The sequence below is a fragment of the Podarcis bocagei genome (assembly GCF_964188305.1).
Source record: "Podarcis bocagei genome assembly, chromosome: 14".
NCBI lineage: Eukaryota > Metazoa > Chordata > Lepidosauria > Squamata > Lacertidae > Podarcis > Podarcis bocagei.
In genome coordinates, this window is record NC_138139.1 from 24566430 (window position 1) to 24589559 (window position 23130).

The window sequence follows — 23130 nt, forward strand, 5'->3', positions numbered from 1 at the left end:
GGTAAGTCCCTCCCCGCATAATTGATCACACGATGTGGCACATGCACACCTTTTGAATGGCAATGCCCATAAACTTGGGGGGGCTGGAGACCCCTTGGCCCCTAGGAGTTGGCTCTCATGGTTTACACAGTAGTGGACTGGTTGAGAATCAGTCCCTTGAAACCAAACCCCAAGAGGTATTTTTTGTTCCCCAAAACAAAGGAAGCAAGTATGTGGCCTGGGGGTTCCCCTTGATCCTGTTGCTGGAGTTCCACATGGTCAGAGTGGCTTGGCACACCTTTTACCAGCTTCAGCTGGTGCCACATAATTGGACTTGGACAACCAAGCCATAGTGACACTTGGGGTTGTGTCCAAGGCTAGGTTTTCTCAGTATAGGCCCAGAGAAGTTAATGAACACAAGTACCTTAGTCTCATTCATTCTACTGGGTCAAATCTGAGTAAGACAAACATTGGACAAACAACCCACAAGTACTTGCTGTTATATTCTTATGAGATCAATTGCAAATCTTTGTGTCTTTCTGAAGTCAGTTGCAAACCTTTGTGTGACACAGGCTATTAGTTATGACAGTAAAGGTAAAGGGACCGAGGGAGCTGGCATACAGCTTCCGGGTCATGTGGCCAGCATGACTAAGCCACTTCTGGCGAACCAGAGCAGCGCACGGAAACACCATTTACCTTCCCGCTGAAGCGGTACCTATTTATCTATTTGCACTTTGACGTGCTTTCGAACTGCTAGGTTGGCAGGAGCAGGGACCGAGCAACGGGAGCTCACCCCGTCACGGGGATTCGAATTGCCGACCTTCTGATTGGCAAGTCCTAGGCTCTGTGGTTTAACCCACAGCGCCACCCACGTCTCTGTTCGTTATGACATTAATTGCAAGCAAATATACAAGTTAACCTGTCTTAACCTATACATTAGTATTAGCGGTGCTTTTTTCTGGCGGTACTCACTGGTATGCTGTACCAGCACCTTTTTTTCTCCGCTGTAGATGCTCAGCTGCAAGGGGAGGCATAGCTTGTGCAAATTCCCACTGGGGTCTGGCCGCTGCCACCACCCATCCAGGGCCAGCTGAAGCGCAGAGTCCTGCTCCCCAAGGAGTGTAGAAGTGGGAAGCGTGACATTTGGCTCGCGATGGTTGTGGCAGGGTGGGCTCAGGAATTGCTAGAAGTGCCAGAGTCATCAGAGCCACCCTGTTCCTCCACCAGTGCACTGACTATTAGTATTATTATACAAGAAGTGCACGGTGTCTTGCTGAATCACAGTTCTTTGCTCCTATGGAGCTTGCAAACTAAAACAGACATTGGGGAACAACAGACAGAGGGGCAGGTGAAGGATAGCGTGCATTAAAGTTTTGTTTTGTTTTTAGAAAGTGCACAGGGTTGTGCTTTGATGTCCATCAAGAGGAATTAAATAACTACATGGAATAGATTTTCCAAATCTGAAAAGCCACACAGTGATTTCAGCAGGGTTCATGTCTTCTGCTAGGCACTATTCTATATCTATATCTGCAGCATAAGGTAGGGCAATTTACTCTCTAGAAAGTGTGTTCAGGATTGCCTTATCCTTATCCACACACACACACACACACACTTCTGGAAGGACGAGGGCCTGTTAGTTCCACTGCTTTGACTTAGTTCCCTTCCAAAATGAAATAAAAAACACGGAAAAACTGCCTTATTTACAAAAGCTATTAAAGTAATCTAAACCTCACATTAAGCTTTGCTGGCACAGCAGTTGGCTCAATCACAAACACATATTGCTGTCACTTAGATACGAGATAATTTACTATTTTTAAGATCTTATGGTATAGTGAGCTCCATCCTTCGTTTCCCCTCCCCTTCCTTTTTAGCACTCTGGGCTTTGAGAGTTGCGGTGCTGAGTTGGGGTGCTGAGGAGTCCTTCTATGTTATGATTTCAAGGCACAGCAATACCTCCACAATCCATTTATATAATGCAGGGATTTTTTTTTTAATTCTTTCTTTTATTGCAGCATTTTGCAAAATGAGCTCCTTCACTGTGGTTCCCTCAGCCTCATGCAAATCACGCATGAAGTGGGAGGGCGAGGTCAGGCTTGCTGGCCCCACCCTCTCTTTCTGTATGAGGCTTGGTGTAGTTTCATAGACGAGAGACTGCAGTGCAAATTAAGAAGTGCCTGGTTCGAATCTTGCCTCTATCTTAAACTCAGTAGCAAGCCACTCAGTTTCGGCCTCAGTTTCTCCATCCCACACCAGCAGTACAGGGTGTACAATGACACCAGACTACTTTACAGAGGCGTTATAAGGATTGCAATGAGACAATGTACGTGAAACTCACTGGAAAGTACAATAACAACATGTGAAGTATGGTTGGGATTAGGTGTGCAACACTAATCAACCTGATTGGAATGACTCAGCGCTGTGAAAATGACTTGCTGTAGCACAAACAAATGATTCAGCATAGCTCACTAAAAAAATGACTCAGCATAGTGCAAAAAAGGCAGCGCTTCCTAGGCTAAGCATGAATTCAATTAGCGTGCACATTTAATTTTTATTATATGCAAAGAAAAGTTGTGTGGAAAGCTTGGGTAGCCTGAGGACTCTCTCTCTCTCTCTCTCTGTGTGTGTGTGTAGACAGGAGGGGTTTTTTTAATCTCCCTGTCACAGTCATGACAAAAAATATATATGTATCTTTGATTCTGAAAGTTGCATTTCAAGAGAAACCTCAAGTGTGGATTCCTTTGAAATACAAAGAACAGCTTCAGAGAGCTGGTTGTTGTCAGGGCTGTGGAAGAAGGAAGATAAAGTTGACCTTCTGCTCCACCCTCCACAGTCCTGCAACACAACTGCTTTTACAAAAAATAAATCAAAATAAATCATTTTCACTCAGTTACCAACATGTCTCACAGACCTTAGTAATTGGAGAGCTTTGCATGCATGCAAATAGTGTGCTAGATGGGGGAGTCAGAAATGAATCTCAGCCCTAAGGACTTTCTAATGTTGGTACATAAGAACATAGGAAGCTTCTGTTTATTGAATCAGACCATTGGCCCACCTGGCCTTCCTGTGCTTGCAGAAAAGCCCAGCTGTGGATGTTATGAACATATGCACATAGGAAGAGCTTCTTGGATCAGGCCCATCTAGTCCAGCATTCTTTTCACCCATTCCTCTGGGAAATCTGTAAGCAGAATCTGAGCACAAGAGCAACCGGTCTTCAGAGGCATTGCTGCCTCAAACACTGGAGGCAGAGCATAGCCATTGTGGCTGGTAGCCATTGATCATAGAATGATAGAACTGCAGAGCTGGAAGGGACCCTGTGGATCATCTAGTCCATGGGTTGGGAAACTAAGGTCCGCAGGCTGGATCAGGCCCAATTGCCTTCTGGATCCGGCCTGCGGACGGTCTGGGAATATCACCACGTGGATCGCCAGTACGTGTGCGTTCTTTCCCTCTCCTTCCCTCACATGACGGTGCTGCTGGTGCCCCTCCCTCCTCCTGGCTTCTCCCCGCCCTGCCTAGAGGAGGAAGGGGGTTGGGCTTTATTGATGCCAGCAGCAGCAGCAGCGCTCAAGCAGCCGCCATTTTAAGCAGCCCCTCTCCAGAGCCCTTTCGCATGCCCCTCATCGTCCCACCGCCGCTAGCCCCTGATGCTCGCAAGACACAGGTAAGCAGCCACCAAGGCTTGTGGTGCTCTTGCATCACCCCCCCCAAATAGTCCAGCCCCCCCACAAGGTCTGAGGGTCAGTGGACTGGGCCCCTGCTGAAAAAGTTTGCTGAGCCCTGAATTCTAGTCCAGTCCCCTGCAATGCATGAATATGCAGCTGCCCCATATGGGAATTGAACCTGCAACCTTGGTGTTATCAGCACCTCGCTCTTAACCAACTGCGCTATATAGCTTATGGGAATTGGGGGAGGTGGCAGACTGCAGAGCACTGGAGAGATGATTTGCAGAGCGAAGGCATTCAGAAACACCCCTTGAAAGTAAGAGAAGCACCAGAATTTCAAAAACACTCTTTACCCCAAGCATGAGTATTTTGCTGAAACTTTCCCCTCCCCCCCCCCCGCCCCAGTGCAATTTATTTTATGAGAAATTAGATGGAGACTGCTTAGATGGTAAGGATGCAGGGAGGAATTTTTCTGCACAGCACTTGCTAGCCCTGAATAAAAGGAAACATTTCTCCAGTATTTTTCTGCAACCGGAGAAACAACCACAAGAATGCGCATCTGACCTTCACTGACACAATTAATGCAGCTATTATAAAGGATTAACACTGTGTATGCACAACAAAAAAGGTTATTGACTGCCATTAAGCGGTAACACCTTTTTGAACAGACAGAACTCATTGCACATCAGTCCAGGATATACTTGACTGGAAGCACTGGGTAAAACGCTAAATTATAAATCTACCATGAAGAACATTGATGTTCCACAGAGGACAGTCCCTGATGCCCAGGGACACATAACAAACAGTTGGAGACATTGATTCAAAATGTCCAGAGAATTACTTGTGTTCAATGGTGCCCAGAGAGGGAGATTACAGACAACTGCATGACGCAATGAATAATAGGACTGCCAAGCAAAGGGGTGAATTTCTTAGAGCTTCAGAAAGAATGGTTGACAAATCTTTACCCTGGAGAAACACAAATCATGCACTCTGTTGACTGGCAGCTCTTGCCTGCTGGGACCTGTGTTACAACTCCCCAAAGCCAAAACCACTTTGGAGAGATTTTGCATAGGGCATTAGGGAAGAGTGTTCTAGGATTCCTCTTGAAGGTAGGGGTGATCAGATCAGCATACCATTAGACAGAGTGGCACAGCTGCCATTGATGGCAAATGTTGCTTTTAGTGGTGCCAGTGCAATGGAAATAGCCCTTACCTTCCTCTCCTCTTCCCATGACCCCTGCTATGCTCTGGGGGTTCCCCCAACCCATGGGGGACAATTTGGAGTAGGAGGGAGGAAATGGAGGGGGAGTTCCATTGTTGCACAGGCAACAGCTTGAACAAAATAGGGGAGGGGTCCCTCCTGCCCTTCTTCCATCTCCTTGCACTTCTGCGGAGCGCACCTTCCTCCTCTGCGTGCAACTGAACTCAAGCTTCCCCTTCCCCCCTACCCTCTTGCCACTTGTACCCCTGCCTGTGTGCAAGAAGTTTCTGCTGACCCACTTCCCACATCCGCCCACCGCCTGCTCACCTCTTCTTCTGGTTTGCCTGTCTGCCTCTCCCCAGCTGCCCCAACTCAGATGCACTCAGAAATGGTACCCAAAGCTGGGGGTCCAAGCTAGGAAAAGGGGGGGGGCGGTGTCTGGCTGGGGGAGGGAGGTGGCTGCCTGAAGGAAGAAGGGAATGAGGTACCAACTTGCAGAAAATATTGTGGGGCCCAACCCCTAAACATTTTATTGGTGGGGCAGAGGGACCAGGAGGGCCCCTTAGAGTTGGCGCCTATGATTGTGGAAGAAGCCATTCCACCAGGGGCAGTGTTCTGTTTCCTTAAAAAGGTAAAGGGACCCCTGACCATTAGGTCCAGTCGACTCTGGGGTTGCAGCGCTCATCTCGCTTTATTGGCTGAGGGAGCCGGCGTATAGCTTCTGGGTCATGTGGCCAGCATGACTAAGCCGCTTCTGGCGAACCAGAGCAGCGCAGGGAAACGCCATTTACCTTCCCGCCAAAGCGGTACCTATTTATCTACTTGCACTTTGACGTGCTTTCAAACTGCTAGGTGGGCAGGAGCAGGGACCGAGCAACGGGAGCTCAACCCATCACGGGGATTCGAACCGCCAATCTTCTGATCGGCAAGCCCTAGGCTCTGTGGTTTAACCCACAGTGCCACCTGCGTCCCTTACTTGAGGTGAAATTGGAAAGTTCCATCTCCCCGCCCCTACTGAAGAGCAGCAGCATCCACGTGGAAGCGGTAGCAGGTTCCAGTGTGATCTCACAAGATCTTGTGGAGCTCTCACAGGATCTCATAGAGCACACAACATTCCACAAGAGCTCAGTGAGATTTTGGTGTCCTCTCACTCGACACTGATGCCGCTGCCACCACTGCTTTTCTGCTGCCAGTGGGTGGGGGCTCTACCACATGAGGTGGCTGCAGCAGCCCACCACATGGTTGGGGTGGCCTTGCATACCACTCACACAATGTTTAACTGGATCCAACCCCTTGCATTTGTCAGGCTTTGGTCTCCTAATTTTCCATTACAGTGGTACCTCGGATTACAGACGCTTCAGGTTACAGACATTTCAGGTTACAGACTCTGCTAACCCAGAAATAGTACCTCGGGTTAAGAACTTTACTTCAGGATGAGAACAGAAATTGCATGGCGGCAGCACGGCAGCAGTGGAAGTCCCCATTAGCTAAAGTGGTGTCTCAGGTTAACAACAGTTTCAGGTTAAGAACGGACATCCAGAACGAATTAAGTTTTTAACCCGAGGTACCACTGTAGGCCATAAAGATACAATTCCAACCAGACCAGTAATAGGCAGACCCCTCTACCTTTGCACGGGCATAGGAAGAGCTTCACCTGCTTAATTTCTACCTGCCATGCTCCAGTTAAGAGCATCAGAATAGGGCTGGTTAAAAGCATTACCATTTATTTATTTTTTGCGCCGAAGTAAGATGTGCTTTGTGTTACAATTGCACAGTTGTTCACGTACCAGGGCTAAAATGTGTTTGCAAACTGCCCGTTGCGTATTGCAGCCCCAGATAATCTAACGCAGCTGCAGAGTACCTGTAGCTTCTGGAAAGTCATATTTCAACAATTAAATACAAGCTTGCCAGGTTTCGATGTTAGATCCCCAATCTGCTGACAATTACAAGAGATAGTCCTGTACTGCTTAATGTATTTCAGTCAAACCGCGGAGAGCCTTGTCTTCTAAATTGAAGCTCCGCTCTTCTCTGTTTCAAGGACGGCGCTTCGCCTTTCAGAAGCTTTTAAACAGCGCAATCTTTTGGATTAAAGACAGCATGTCAAGGCAGACTTATTAAATGGCAGTTTGTTACAAATTTGAAAATCGGCATGTAGGTTTCGTGGAAATATATCATATTCTCTCTACTGAGCCAGCAAGAAAGAAGAAGGAAGAGGAGGAGGAGAAGAAGAAAGCAAGAGAAAAATTTACTCAACTCCCCAACGCAACCGTTAATAACAACAGACATTGCAGGTGCTGCTAGTATACGCCAGAGATAAGTTAAGAATGCTCGTAACATTCACTTCAGGGGTGGGGAATCTCAGGCCTAGGGACCCCAAAAGACCCTCTAGAACTTTCCTCAGGATGCACCCTTCGCTGACCTTGCGTCACACCCCAAGTGCTTTTGCCTGCCTGGAATGTGTCCTTGGAATCTGATAAAGCATCTTGCTTGTCTGGATGGGAAAGGGTGTGTGAGAATGTGTTTAGAAACCAGCCTACTGTAGAAAGATGAACTTTACATTTGGTGCTTCATTCTATTTTTGCTTCTGGCGCCACCCACCATGTGCTGCTTACAATCTAAAAGATGGCCAGGAAACAGCAGAGGAAGGAGTTAAAAATCACCTGTCGTTCTCCTCATAGGAATGTAGGAAGCTGCCATTGGTCCATCTAGCTCAGTATTGTCTACACTGACTGGCAGTGACTCTCCAAGGTTTCATGTGTGTGTATCTCTCCCAGCAATACTTAGGAATGTCAGGGACCGAACCTGGGACCTTCTGCATGCACTTCCACTGATCTACAGGCCTTCCTGCTAATGCCTTGAACAGTTATAGTCTAAAGATGCTATTTTATGGGAGTGTGCAGGGACTCTGTAACCCATGTTGAGTTCAGGTGTGAGAGAGGGCAAAATTAAAATATAAAATTAGGGATCCAGAGTGCAATTTTCCACTAGCAACCACCAGCATTGGCTAGAATTGGGGAACTTACTGTCTTCTGAACATCTGTGCTCAAGAAATACCCTGGTTTTGTGAGGAGACCAACCCTGTTGCAGCCTGGCATTTCAGATATGCTACATAATTTGGTGACTGCTTCCATATTCCACTTGGATATACCCACAAACCTACCTTCAAACACCAGACTTTTCCAGAATTTGGTGGCTATTCTATTCAAATTTGACATGGTGGCCTTGGGGCATGGGTCATAGGTGACAGGGGTGGTTCAAAATTGGGTCTTTCCATCCTCTTAAGCCTGCACTTCATCAGAGTGGAAGACAATATGGACTCAATTAGGTAGTCACTGTAGAGAAAATTGGGCTTTCAGAAAGTCTGTTTCTGAGAAGCAATTGTGGTACATGAGGGCACATAGGTTTAGAGAAGGTGAAGTGTCCCAACGTAATATTTCATGTGGACAAGGTCTGTACAGGTGTCTCTTTGATTTAGTGTGAGTGGATGTGAGATAAAGCCTCCTCGCCTTTACTCTGGGAAACATCCTTACTCAGGAAAGTCCTTTAAACATTTACATATGCTTAAGATGGACATAGGTTAATTGCTTTCCCGGTGTTAAGACCTGCATAAAGAATGACGATTCCAGCAGATGTTCTCAGCCTGTCCCTCACATTTCCAAGAGTCAAACGGGTTTCAAAACTTATAACTTTAGATAGTTCACCAATAATTCTAATAAATATAAGCTTTTATATCTGCCATTGAATCTCAAATGAAGGGACAACCTCTCAAATGCATGCAAAACCTGTTTTGTTCCCTGCTTCAACAATGACAAGGTCAATGCATTTTCACAAGAAAACAAATACATGGATGAAAATATTACAAATGAAGAACCAAAGAGGCATTGGGAGATTTTGGCTTTCACTATATTGGAAGAGGACTGATGATCTTCCCAAATCCATGAAGGGAGAGATCTCATATGTAGCCACAACCCTAGCTTGACCTTAGTGAGCCAATGCTCTGGTAGCCCTTCCAGTTAGACTACCCTAAAGCACTCTATCTGGGGCTGCCTTTGAAGATGGTTTGGTAACTGCAGTGGACTCAGAATGTGGTAGCTGCATTATTAAGAGAAAGTGGATGTTTTGCTAGTGCTAAGCAAGTTGCTCTGCCCAAGTCAAATGACTGGCTTTTAACTTTTAAGGCCCTTTAGAACCTAGGACCTAGATTCATTCTTGGCCATTGGGCCAGATACAGTATAATATATAAATCATGATGTCCATGTATTTTATTTTATTTATAAATATTGTCATGATGGATACAGGCAACTAATGCAAGAAGTGAAACCAGTCAAATTCAAACTTAAATGTAGATATGAAGTGAGAGGAATCATCTCCATATTTCCTCATTTCTTGTTCTCTTAATTTCATATCATGCATCATCTCTAATTAGTTCAACAAAGCATAACAAAGCAAATGGACCATAATTCATCATGATTTTCATATCTCAAATAACAGCCAGTTTTTTTATTTAAAAAAAACAACACAAACCAAACAAACACAGAAATACACCACAGTCTTTATTTTTCAACATCAGTGGAAACGGGAATTGTCAAAACTGAAGTTTCTAAGGACATAGAGATGGTCAAGGTAAGATGGTGGCAGCTTAGTCATCTGCATCTTCCTGACAAAATGTAAGGAAGATTTTATTGCGTATTTACTTGTTTACACATTAGGCACAGAGACATACCCATGGGTTGGCGAAACTGGCCCCTGCTGGGGGCACCGACTGAAGGTGGGGAGTGTATTATGTACAGTGGTACCTCGGGTTAAGAACTTAATTTGTTCTGGAGGTCTGTTCTTAACCTGAAACTGTTCTTAACCTGGAGCACCACTTTAGCTAATGGGGCCTCCTGCTGCTGCTGCACCGCCGGAGCACAATTTCTGTTCTCATCCTGAAGCAAAGTTCTTAACCTGAGGTACTATTTCTGGGCCAGTGAAGTCTGTAACCTGAAGCGTCTGTAACCTGAAGTGTCTGTAACCCGAGGTACCACTGTATATGCATATTGTGGTGAGATCAAACACAGGAGAAGCTTCCAGTCTTTCTCACACCCTGGCACAAAGGTTTGCAGTAAAGTGACTTTTTCTGGGGAGGGGTGCTGATACAGCTCCTTGCCAAGGGCCCAAGGAACCCTAGGTATGCCTCTGATCAGAGATGTAGATGTAGAAGAATGGTAAAAAGGGATGGGCAGGCAGTACTTCTGTTGTAGAGTACAAGTTTTGTGTACAAACGTTCCAATTCCTGGCATGTCAAGGCAAAGCTGAGAAAACCTCCCTTCCGGAGATCCACTGTCAGTCAGTGTAAACAGCAATGGGCTACATCTAGTGGCCCTCCAGATGTTGCTAGTCTACAACTCTCATCATCCTTGACCACTGTCCATTCTGGTTGGGGCTGACGTGAGTCGTAGGCCCCTGAGTCCTGAGATGTGGCTGGACTGCAGTTCCCACCATTCCTGACCATTTGGCCATGCCAGCTGGGGCTGAATGATGGTGGAGTCCAACAACGTCTGGACAAACACAGGTTCTTCAACCCTGAGCTAGATAGACCAAGTGTCTGACCCAGTATAAAGCAGCTTCCTATGCTTTTGTGGTCATCTGTATGGGCTCCCTGTAACTATAAGAGACGTAGCACTGTAGACAGTTAGAGTAGGGGTTCCCAACTTTTTTAGGCCCATGGGCATGCTTGGATTTTTGAGTGCTTGCCATAGGCACCAACTCCTCTGGTCTCATCTCTCCTTCCAACTCATTGTTATAAACCTGGGTCGCCACCCCCAAGAGACAGGAAGAGGGTGCACACACTTCCTTTGCTTTTCCAAGAGATGTTGGTAACAGAATTAATCTGACCCATGAAAAGACGATAGAGGTGGAAGAGGAAGTGGGAAAGAGTGTCACTCTTCCAGCTTCCTCCTTCAGCTCTATGTACTATTCACAGGAGGAAAAGGTAACCACCCTCATCAGCTAATAACCAATGGGGCAGTGTGTGTGTGTGTGGGGGGAGGCTTTGAGGTTTTGTGGGCTGAGTGTGTCATTGCACCCATGGGTGCTACAATGGTGACTCTTGTGCTAAAGGTTGGTGGCAGCGGCAGTCAATTCTGCTACCACTTGTATCACATATTTTGACCTCAGTTATATCTTCTTTTTCTTTGCAACCCTACTGATCACATCAATTTTTATTGTCCCCTCACAGCTTCTGTGTGGAGAACAGAACCAGAAGGGGAAGTTGTTTGAACAATCAGCGTTCCAATATCATTATTACCTATTAAAAAGTTAAGGTCCATTCTGAAATGACAGTTATAAATAAAGCATTTCCAATAATAGTAAAGAAACAGAGTGTTGCATCCAAGGAAATGTCTGAAGAGGTTTTTTTTTAATGATTTCTTTTAATGAGTTTCCTATGGAATTCTCTTTTGGCATCGACAGTCTTCTTTAGAAAGTTGAACTTTCCATCATGCCAGCCCCTCCCACTAGCTTGGTATGTAGCTCTCATACCAAGCTTAACACTGCAATCGTTTGCAGAAGTCACTTAGCTTGGGGAAGTGTTGTAGCTCAGCACACAGGAACAAAGGAAGCTGCTTTATACTGTTGGTGCATTCCCACCTCTCCCTGGAGATGTTGGTGATGGAACCCAAGACCTTCAGTATGTAAAGCAGGTGCTCTACCAATGAGTGATGGCCCTTGCTGCAACAGAAAGTTGCTTTCTGCTGAGTGAGATGATTGGTCCACCTAGTTCAGTATTGTTTACACAGACTGGCAGCAGCTCTCCAGGGTGTCAGACTAGGGTCTCCCCTAGCCCTAACTGAAGATGGTGGAGATTGAACCTCAGACCTTATCTCAGGTAAGATACCTTAAGGAACATTTCCCATTTCTTCCTGTCTCCAGGAGGCAGGATCGCACATTGTTCAGAAGTGTCCCCTGACCCCTTTGGAAAGGCTTTTCAGGAATTTCAGGGATAAAAAGGGGAGACGAATCTTCCTTTCCGTGGAGTTTCTTGAACTGACTTGCCTCAGGAGTTGGGCCTCTCATTCAAAGCATTTCATTTCCACTATTTCAATAAATCCTTATAACAACCTTGTAACGTAGGTCAGTGTTGTTATCCACATACGTAGGTGCATGTAGTGATTACAGTGTCAGGCTAGGACCTGGGAAACGAGGGTTCAAAGCCCCACCCATGAAGCCATGAAAGTCACTGGGTGACCAGTCACTGCTTCTTAGCCTACAATCTATAGCTCAAAGTGTTGTTTTGGGATAAAATGAAGAGTGGGGAGAACCACACCATGAGCTTCCTGGATGAAAGGTGGCATTGAAATGCAAATACTGTATTTTTCGCTCTGTAGGACACACCAGACCATAGGACGCACCTTGTTTTAGAGGGGGAGAACAAGTAAAAAAATTCTCCCCTTCTCTGCGCAGCGCCCCTTCAGCGAAGCGGCAGGAAAAACGGAGCCCTTTCCAAGGTGCGTTCAGTGCGTTCAATTGCCTTCAGTGAAGGCAACCCGAAGCCTCCGGAGTGCAGCGGGAGTTCCCGCTGCGCTCCCGAGGCTTCGGGTTCCTTTCGCTGAAGCCACAGTCCTGCTCTCCAGGCTTCAGGCGGCTACCTTGGAAGCCTGGAGAGCGACAGGGGTCAGTGCGCACTGACCCTTCTCACTGTCCAGGCTCCAGGCTTCAGTGAAGGCAACCCGAAGCCTCAGGAGCATGGCGGGAGTTCCCACTGTGCTCTGGAGGCTTCGGGTTCCTTTCAACCTGCTCTTTGGGGCTGGCAGGGGCTGCTTTGGGGCTGCTTTCCCCCACTGCCAGCCCCAAAGAGCAGGTCGGGGAGCAGCGCAAAGGTTGTGCGCAGCCTTCCCGCTGCTCCCTGAGCTTGTGGGGCTGGCGGTGGGGGAAGCCCAGGTTCCCCCCCCCCCAGCCCCATGGACCACACATTCTCTCCATAAGATGCACATACATTTCCCCTTAGATTTTAAGAGGAAAAAAGTGCGTCTTATGGAGCAAAAAATATGGTAAATAAATAAAAACAAGATGAGAGCGAAGAAACTGGGTCAACAGTGGTCTGCCTAAAGCTGCCTAGTGATTTCATGGCAGAGGTGTTATCAGAACCAGAGTTCGCGCACTTTACTATCAGCTCCAAACAATGCAAAGAATCTGTAACCAATATTTCCCAGATTTTTTCTTCTTCTCCTAGGTAATTCCCCTTCTTCCTGTTAGCAACAGTTGGTGGCTGATTTTGCCCTGCGGCACAGCAGTAATTTACATCCTTAATTCATGTTTTATCCTCTCTCGATGCAACTGTGGGTGTTCACATTATGCATATAGCTGTCTAATAATCTTAGATTCTAAGCCCTGCTAAGCTCTTACCTCAAACGTAATATATTTTGTGGCAAATAGTTACACGTGTTAATAGCGGTAGGATATATATATATATTCATATTCCTTTCATCTTTTGGAAACTATGTGCTCTCCCTGTTTGATTCTGTGTTCCGTTGCCCATTTTGCATTCTCAGGAGATCATGTGGAAGATCCCAGTTTGCTTTCTTTATAACCAATAGCTCTTCGCCTCACTTCAGAATCTGTCTTTCACAAATGTTTTGAAAACTCCTTAAGTGGAAGTGCTGCTAACACAGATTAGAACTCACGGAACTGTCCTTTTTGACTATGTCTGACTTTGCATCAGTCCTACGGAGAACTTCCTGCTTCTCAGATTATTATAAATTTCTGCTTCTACAGAATTTTGGTTCTTCTTCTGAATAGTCTTGAGACCAGGAAAGTAAATCTACATGCTTTTAATCAAGGCCTGGCTTGCACATGCAGCACAATTAGGTGGCAGAATGGAGTGAGACCCTTTATAGGCTGTGATCATAACCCCACCTTCCTGGGAGTAGGGATGTTAGAGAATTCTGATGAAAATCGAAGTGGGAACAGAAATTGCTGATGTTTGCTTATTAGTCCCATGTTCAGAGCAGAAATGAATGAGGTGGAATAATACAAAGACAATGTAATTTATATTAATTAATTAATTAATTAATTGCATACATTATGAAATTTCGCTACGGTGGACAGTGAGGCATTATAATGTAATTCTTGGCAGAAGAACACTTGTGGTGGAATGAAAGCATTGCTGCATGTAAGGTCTGCAGAGCACATAAAGAAACAATGCCATCTTACACCAGTGAGTAAACCCTATTGAATGCAGTAGGACTTACTTCTGCATAGACATGACTAGGATCAGGCTGTTAGAGTGCAACTTATCATTTTGGATTTTTTCAACATTAGTGAGAAATATTATAGCTCAGTTCACTTTTCGTTGTGTTGCTTTCTAGTTGCAAGAAGATTATTTTTTAAAATTAATAAGGGGAATGTGCATAAAAAGCATGGCCCCTTACTTGTACGGGAGGAAGCATGCATGAGGATGAACCAGGAAGCTCTTATGTACTGCAGTTGACCAGAGGAATCTCATCAACTCATTTATCAGAAAACATGGTAGCATGGAATCTTTGATTCCTAACTGGATGGGCAAAGAGGAGGATGGCACTGTGGGAAGCGATATTAATCAAGCTTTCCAGAAGTAATCATTGTTGCTATTGTTTCTATGAAACTCACTCCCACAGAAGGCAGTGATGGTCACCAATTTGGATGGGTTTGATAGCAGTATGCAAAGCCATTAATGGCATGGGACCAGGGCTGGATTTAGGTTTGATGAGGCCCTAAGCTACTGAAGACAACAGGGCCCTTTATATGTCCAGCTGTTCTTTGTCAACAACAAATTGTCACTATTTTTCGTGTTGAATATATGTTATATGGTAATTTATAGACCTGATAGGTCCACACACAACACAAAACCCTGTTGCTGTATGTAGGTTTTATTTTATTTGTTTTTTATCTTATATTTTGGAAATGTACATCCAGGTTTTTTTCCCTTTAATTTTTTTTTGCGGGGCCCCCAAGAGAATGGGGCCCTAAGCTATAGTTTGTTTAGCTTATACTGTACGTAAATCTGGCACTGCTTGGGACCAGTTTACCAGATATATGCCCACCCAACAGCTTCGATTAGAGGCACCACACAACAGTAATCCTGCAATTGCAAGACATCAACTTTTTTTAGTCTGGTAGCGCCTATATTTTGGAGCCCCCTCATTCTTGACACTAGGCAAGCACCTCTGTATCTTTCCAAAGCCTGTATAAAACATCTATGTTTAGTCAAGCTTTTCCAGAAATGCAGGTTACATGTCTTTTATTTCTCCCTAGCTGCTGTTTATTTTAATCGTATTATGTATATTTCAAAGAGCTGCTTTTTGTTGATAAATCAAATGCTATATTTTTTTTGCAAACCACTTAGGGATTTTTTTTTTACACATAATCAAGCTGTATATAAATTGTGGTAAATAAATGGATAAAATAAATATGTAGTATGTATGCCTCTCTGTGTGTTTTTAAGTGACACGCATGCACATGTGGGACCTCAAATTTAATGTTTCAGTGTCACATGCTTCTATTTGCTGTTTCGCTCAGTGAGATGTGCTCCCCCCCCCCAGGATATTCCATTTTCATATCCTCCCCATTCCATTTTCTGCCCCCACCCCCAAATATTCAGTTAACATTCCATGCTGACTGAGCATGCTCAGTCCATATTTGGCTGTTGGGGCGGTTGGCTACTTTCCTTGGAATTTCCCCCACCATGTAGCAGGGAGTTTCCCAGGCTCAAGTTGGATCGTCAAATGAAAGGTTTCGGCCTCTGTGGGCTATGCCAATCGGGTGTCCACACTAAGTTCGGCATCAACCATACAGATTTTTGTTAATTCTTCTTTGGAACTCACCCAATGCTGCTGAAAGCTCCCTGTTGGGCATAGAAAGGTGCTGTTTCAGTTACATAAGCAAGAGCATTGCTGCCTAAGTTTCAGAAAGAGAGGGGATGGTGTGTAGCTTTTTGAATGTAAGAGTGGAGTGTGCCTCCAGTTTTAATTTGTGTGTGTGCGTGGAGCGGGGGGGGGGACTGTGCTCCTGAAATCAAAAGTCTGGGAAACACTCCTTTGAATAGCCCCAGGAAAATGTCTTTATTTTCTTCTTATTTCCCCTCCTCCCTCCATTCGCCTTCTCACAAAGCAAGTTTCAGGTATGGGCCTGCTGGTTAAGGCGAATGCTTAGCCTTCCCATTTAAAAAACACAACTAGATTCTGCTATTCATATGTAGGAAACCTAATTACACACTGAGCAAATTCTCTTCAGTCGACCAAACACAGAGAGGAAAGGAGGTGTTTTTTTTTTATTCAGAAAAAAGCCCTCGCTCGCTCGCTCACTCACTCACTCACACACGCACACACACATACACTGAAAGAACCTGAAAGGCCAAAGAGAGAGAAAAGAGTCCCTAAGACCTAATGAATCCAAACTAAACGCCTCTCCACCAAAATGTCAAACATTTCTTTTAGCACAAAACAAGGCTTAAAGATTTCTCTGCCTTTGTCTCTGGGCTAATTCCTTAAGCAGAGAGGGGGATTTTCTCTGGGGAGTGTTATTTCACAAAGAACCAAACAGCAAATAAGCAAAAGACTCTCAAAGAGTGAGAGAGTATAAATAAAATTCATGACTCCTTAAAGAGTTTACATTGAAAGAATGTGGGGGGATTACTTACAATTAAAAGCATAGGCTGTGGAATACAGTTGCAATTGGAGGAGAGAAATGAATAAAGGGGGAATTTTTTTTATTGAGCTTGTGCACAATACCACTGCACCTGGGTACTCTCTGTTGGGTCATATGAAGAAAAACAGCTTGCTCTAAATGTTGGTATTTTGCATTACTGTTGTCAGCAAAGTCCACTTAATGCGCTCTATACTTACTCTAACACTATGGGTAAGGAAGAGATGGATCCAAAGGGGCCCTTTTGCATGTGGAAAGACTGATAGTAGAACCAAGAAAAAACAGCTTCCCATAATTATCCATCCTAATTTAATGTGGCAAAATGGGTGTGCATGTCAAATATTCTGATTTACACATTCATCGAAATAACACGAGTCCTGTAATAGACTCACATATCCAAACATCTCATAGCTGGGGCACACTCTTCCCTTTGGAATTAAAATTGTGAAGGCACACTTCACACATTTGTTTTCTTTCCAAGTTTACTTTTAGAGTGTGGAAAAATAAGTAACCTGCTCTTAGGTAGAGTCCCTCCTCTGTGTTTCTGCACAAGAAGCAGACATGGGTGTGCTTCTTAACTGAGAGCAAACTACCAGAAACAGTGACTACAGATGAAGTTTCCTACCTTCCTCAGTGGATGCCATTGGGCTCATATTACTTATTTATTTTTCATGGCCAACATTGTATGCCTCTAGCCATCATCCAGTATGGGAATTAATAGACTAGGCATTGCAGGCAAAGGGAAGCTTAGAGGACAGCTGAGTTTATAACCCTGGAAAAAATGTCTCTAGTGATGGTAAGGGATGTATGTGTATTTGAGCTAATGAAAGCGGCAGCAAAAATTAATGTCCCTCTTTTTAAAAATAGTACTTTCTGATGTCAAGAGAAAGACAGAAAGAATAGAAGGAATGTCTGATCATCTCGAGATTAGAAAACTCCTGCTTCAAGAATTTACAGGAGATCATTTTTTAAAAATGTTTTGAATCTCCAGAAGTGCAATGAAAGTAGTTTCGTAGTTACAACCAAACAAGGAAGACTGTGTTGCAGTGTTTAATATTCCAACACTGTTTTTAGATGAACTCCATGAGAAACAGAGTAGGTTAATATCAAAGAGAAGAAGAGATAATAGGTAAGCCGAACATGGAATGGAAGTGTGTATTTCATTTGCAATCAATTAGGATGAGAAAAAAGGGCAGTTACTAAGATAAATCAGCACAGGATGAAGTAGTCTATTCAACATAAATCACTGAAAAAATAACTTGCTTTGCTATTTTGATGTGAGCTTGTGTGTGTGGGAACCACACATTTTGAAAATGGCAGCCAACCATTTGGTTAACAAAACTAAGTGTTAACAGCCAAAGAATGGCTGTATTTTTATTGAGAACTCTATGCATAGAAGGTTTGTATGTCTCATGTATATATGTGTTCTTATGTTGCTCACATCAAAATGCACATATGCATTTTAAGGTCTCCATGCTGCCATCTAAAGAAAAGGCCTTTGGACTTCTGGGTGTGTTTTAGTTTGTATACATTGCTTCATATCTGTCACCTGTGTATTTGTCTGCTATGGTGATGGAATTTCTAGCTGTCTCTAATCCATCTGTCCTCTGTATATCAGTGGTGTGTTTTAAGGGGGAGTGCATCTTATAGTTGTGGCAATTGGGCTTTGAATCCGCTTTTTCTTTCTTTTTTTTTGCCTGGCAGGCTTATTTCAGGCACCTTGAGTGACAAGCACAGAATTTAAGATGCTGCTGAATTTGCAACAAAGTTTTGATTGAGTTTTTGCCTGCCATGCCTAAAACATTCAACCGCGCTGAGGACATGAAGAGTGTTGCTGTTTTAGCATCTGCTTCCCCCCTCCCTCTGCTCCCCTTCTCAGCACAAAACTTTTGCTACTAAGAAAACCCAAGCTCCAGGGGAAAAGAATCTGAATTCCAGCTGGGCAGTTTTCAAAATAAGATGAAAAGTTAAGCAGGCAATTGGTGTGTATTTAGGGCTCAAAACACCTTGCCTTCTAAGAAGTCTTGAAGGAGTTAATCCCTTCTCAAGATAATCCACTAAAGACCATCCTTCATTATGATGTTAAAAGCAAGGATCAGTGCTGGGGGAGTTTAACAATAGGACAGGGGTACTTTTCAATCCCCACCACATTCTTCCCAAGTTAGAAACAGAAACTGCTGTTATTCCAATGGAGAAACTGACTAAGGTTCTCCCTTGGTGTTAAATATTCAGATATAAGGAGCAGTAGGGTGTGTGTGTGTGTGTGTGTGTGTGTGTTTAGAATAGCTAATCCACTATATTAACAAAATTCTTATCTCACTGGCTACCTTAATTTTAAATTTTGTAGCAACTCAAGTAATTTTGTCATTATATGGCAAGACACAAATGCTAGAATTCCAATGGACCCATGATCACAACTTTAAGACAAGGACATCTCATTCTCAGCAGACTCCGTTGGGATATTGTGAGTATTCCTGATTTTCTCCAATTCCCCTCTTAACATTTGGTTGCAAGTGACAGAGGGGAAACATGGTCATAAGATAGAACCATAACCAATTTCATGATGTTAACTGTCTGTGTGAGCATAAGTGCTTTAATTCAGATCAGCCAAGACATGTTACGGACATCAAAGATTATCTCCACCAAAGGAGATGTCATGCACAAGAATACACCCACAATGTGGGAAAACCATTGATCTTTCTAGGAATGTTTCCCCCCTCCCCTAAATCACCAAATTGGATTCATCCAGGCCAGTAAAACAACAACAACAACTATTAAGAGCATGGGGCTGTAGGGTCAATTCTTTTAAATGTTTAATATTGATTATGTGATGATAGCAATGGGGGATATTCAGAAAACAAACAAACACAAGAATCTGAGCATTTCAACTAGAGGAAAAATAGGATGAAAGGCTCAAGCCAAGGAGAAATTGGAGTTCCCAAGGACCCATGGCTGGCCCAAGACATTTTGCTGCATCTGTCAAGAGGACAAGATGGCACCCCCTCTCCCACAAACCCACATTTCATGTGCAGAACCTAAGTAGATTGGCTTCGAGCCTGACAAATAGGGCAGTGAACTCCATCACAATAAGAAGCAGAGTCACAATAAGAAGCCCAGAACGGGCCATGTAGCTTACACAGCGCTGTCCTCCCGTGCTTTGTCGCTGCTCACTAACACATCTCACAATCATATGACATCTAAGGCTGTTGCTGCACTTTGCCTAATGATAGGGTTGGCCCTGCAAGAACCAGTCTGTTATATTGTGTCTTCCATCATGGAAGGCACGTGTTGTGGTGAGATCACCTAAACTGCCTCCTTGTTGTTGGGGCGGGACCGTTTGAATAGCCTCAACACCCTATTGGTTGTCCCTCGGTTACTGGGGTAGAATTTGGCTGTTTGGGGACTCTGATTGGCAACCGAGGGGCTATTTAAGCTGCTACATGTCGCGTGGAGCTTTCTCTTTTTCGTAACATGCACTGGATGACCCTCCCTATATTTAGGGCTGTTCTTATGACCTTGCTATGCCTGTCTAGGAGTCGTCTGTTTTTGGAGCAAGGGCCCAGTAGGAATTTTGCCATTTGGCTGATTGACCGTGTAGCAAATAGTCACAACTTTGTAAGCTTGGCGGTTAGGCATTGGTTCAATGTTTTGCCGAGGGGAAGTGGTTGGCTGTGCCTGCCCCTCCATTGGTGTTGCTAGGGAATTCCGTTAAAGGAATCCAGGAGCTTTGCCTTGCTTTTGTCTGAACCCTGTCACGGGGCTAGGGCCGTGCCAGAGTCCCTGGGAGCATCTGGGGTGAGCTGAGAGACTGAAGCTAGCTTCGTGCTCCCCCAGAATGCTTTCCCTTACTGACTTCTGGTGGTGCCCGGTTGTCAGTCCTGTCCTGCCACTGTGCAGGTTCAGGTAGCCTGGAACTATGCCTAAGCAACCACTCACATGCTGTAATCAATAAAGTTGTGGCCAAAATTATTGCCAAAAACCTTAAACTAAAATTATGTGTCTTTTGTGTTTCATTTTTTGGAGCTAGTTTTTTTGGGGTGTCTTCACATGCAACTTAGGCACTTTGAATATACTCCACTGTCAGAAGCAATATGCCCCCAAATCCCAATAGCTAGAATATATGAGTGGGGAGAGTGCTGTTGTGCTCAGGTCCTGCTTGTGAACTTCTCATCTGGGCATCTCACTGGCCACTGTGAGAACAGGACGGTGGACAGGATGGGCTTGATAATAAAAGCCAGGCTCTTATTATGTTCTTCTCCCAGGCAAAGCCAGGTAAGCTGTTTCTTCAGGCCTCATGGAAATCAGCTAACAAATGCAAGGCTGGCCTGCGCAGGGCAAGGTGAAGCAACTGCCTCAGGTGGCAGGATCAGCTCCAATACACACACACACACACACACACACACACCAACATTTCCTTAGTCAATGTTGTATTGATAACTTCTTGTAGAGATAACCATAAATTTTCATTCACTGGGGCTGCTTTCATATGACAAGTTTCTTCTGTTTCCCTGACATTCCTCTAACTGTTAATTTCCACATTATATCTGGGCTTTCAAAAGATGTAAAAGCTACTTCTGGAAACAGAGTGGAATATAGTGCAAGTTTAAAATCAATTTCTGTGTAATTTGCAAATGCAGAAAGAAGCGCTAAGCTCGTGCTAGATTCCACTGTATTTCTGGAAGTGTTTTTTATGCTGTGTGAAAGCTCAAATATAATGCAGAGATTCACAGTTCAGGGAATGTTAGGGAAACAGAATAAACTGCTGCGTCTCTTTCTTAAATCATCAGAGATCAATTTAATTGAAAGGGTATTGTAATGGGAATTGGGATTGCTTGTGCGTAAACTGCAAACTGCTCCAAGCTGGTTGCATAGCTAAACCTTTCCCTAGTTTGACAGCCCTTACAACGCGACTGTCTCAGTCACTGGCAGAATCCATCAGTGGGCGTCTCCTAAACTTCTTCCAACATAAAAGTTCCTTGACTCCAAGTCTCCGCCTAGATTCTCTGCGCGGAAGCTTTCTGCGCAGCGTAGGCGTGCCAAGTGGAGGTCCTGTGCTCTCTCCGCTGATTTCACTGGAAGAGTCTCGGAGCCTTCCCTCCGCAGTACTCTCAGCCTCCCTTTTCTCCCTGGTGTCCCCTGGATTTCCTTCCCCAGCGGAAGCTCTCTCTCTCTCCTTGCTAGTTCCCTCCCCTGCATCATTGGGGAGCCTTACCTCTCCTCTTGCCTCTGATGTCAGTTCCCTGACAGGTATTATGCTTTCTTAATAAAACCAGGGCTGAAATCCAGCCAGGATGCACCTTACATGGCAAAATGTACACAGGTGTAACTCAGCACTACAGGCCTTCATGGATAGCATTGCTTGCACAGTAGTTAACTGTGTCCCCAAATGTCAGCCACTTTCCATTTACAGGTGTGTGTATGTGTGTTTTCCTGTACACAAATAAGCACCTGAGGCAGATAGATAAACATAAAATAAAAAATAAGACCCATGAAATCTATTGATTTTTGCCATTGGAGTACACACTTGTCTCACATTTCTGTCAACCACTCAAAAAGACAGCCTGGCCTCGAGTGAGATAAACATTCATGTTCATTTAATGATGAATGAATCAGTTTAAAGGCAGATGATTACCCAAGATTCTTTAAATCAGTGGTCAGAGGCCCACATCTGTATGCCACTGGGCATCTAGGAATCTGAGAATTTCCCCCATAATCACCACCGTGCTCGATTATATGATGAAACAAGACATCTCTCTAAACAGGTGTCAACAATATTTCAGTTATGGAATTACTTTTTAATGGCTCTGAGATTGAAATCATCTTGCTTGCATGTTTTTTTTCTTTTAAATCAACAACATTTGACCAGAGTAAAAGAAAAAGAAAAAAAAGAACGAACGAATGAAAAAAGGATAAGCTTCGTGGCATAAAGAAAGATGTCTTTTTTTTTTTTTAAAAAAAGACCCTCTTAAGTTGATGATCTTTTCAGGTCACGGTTCAAGTCGTATTGATGGCAATTTGGCGTTGCATCTATCTGCCCCCATCAGTACCGGCTCAGTGTTTGTTTCTGAAATGCCTTTAAGATTCCGCATTCCTTCCTTCGCTCCTAATGAGAATGATAGCAACCAGCTTTTATTACTATTATTAATGATTTCCATCTTTTGTACATAGGTTTCAGTTCCCCTTTAGCATTTCAAGAAGTCATTCATTTATTGCATTTTTTTCCTTTTTTAAAAAAGAGAGTGATCCTGTTGGGCTTGAATGAAACTTAACCCCCCCCTTTTGGTTGAACCAATAACTCAAACGCCTGATTATACCAATTAAAGACCAATTTGAGGAAAAGCCTCTAGCACAGAGAAACAGCTGCCATTTAGCCACAAATTATGTGCCTTATATGTGGGTGGACATGAAGATCTTTTAGAGACAAATGGATGGGGAAGGAGGCGGGGGACTGTTTTAGGGAACTGAGCCATGGGGGGTATTCACTGGGTGTGCTGTTAAAATAAAGAGGCAGTTCTCAATGGTTCTTTTGAGTTCAAGCCCATCTTTTCCACACCTGTAGCTTAAATGGGATTAATCACAGTCAGTAAGCAAGCTAATTCTTCTGTTTTGAATGGACTTGGAAAATATC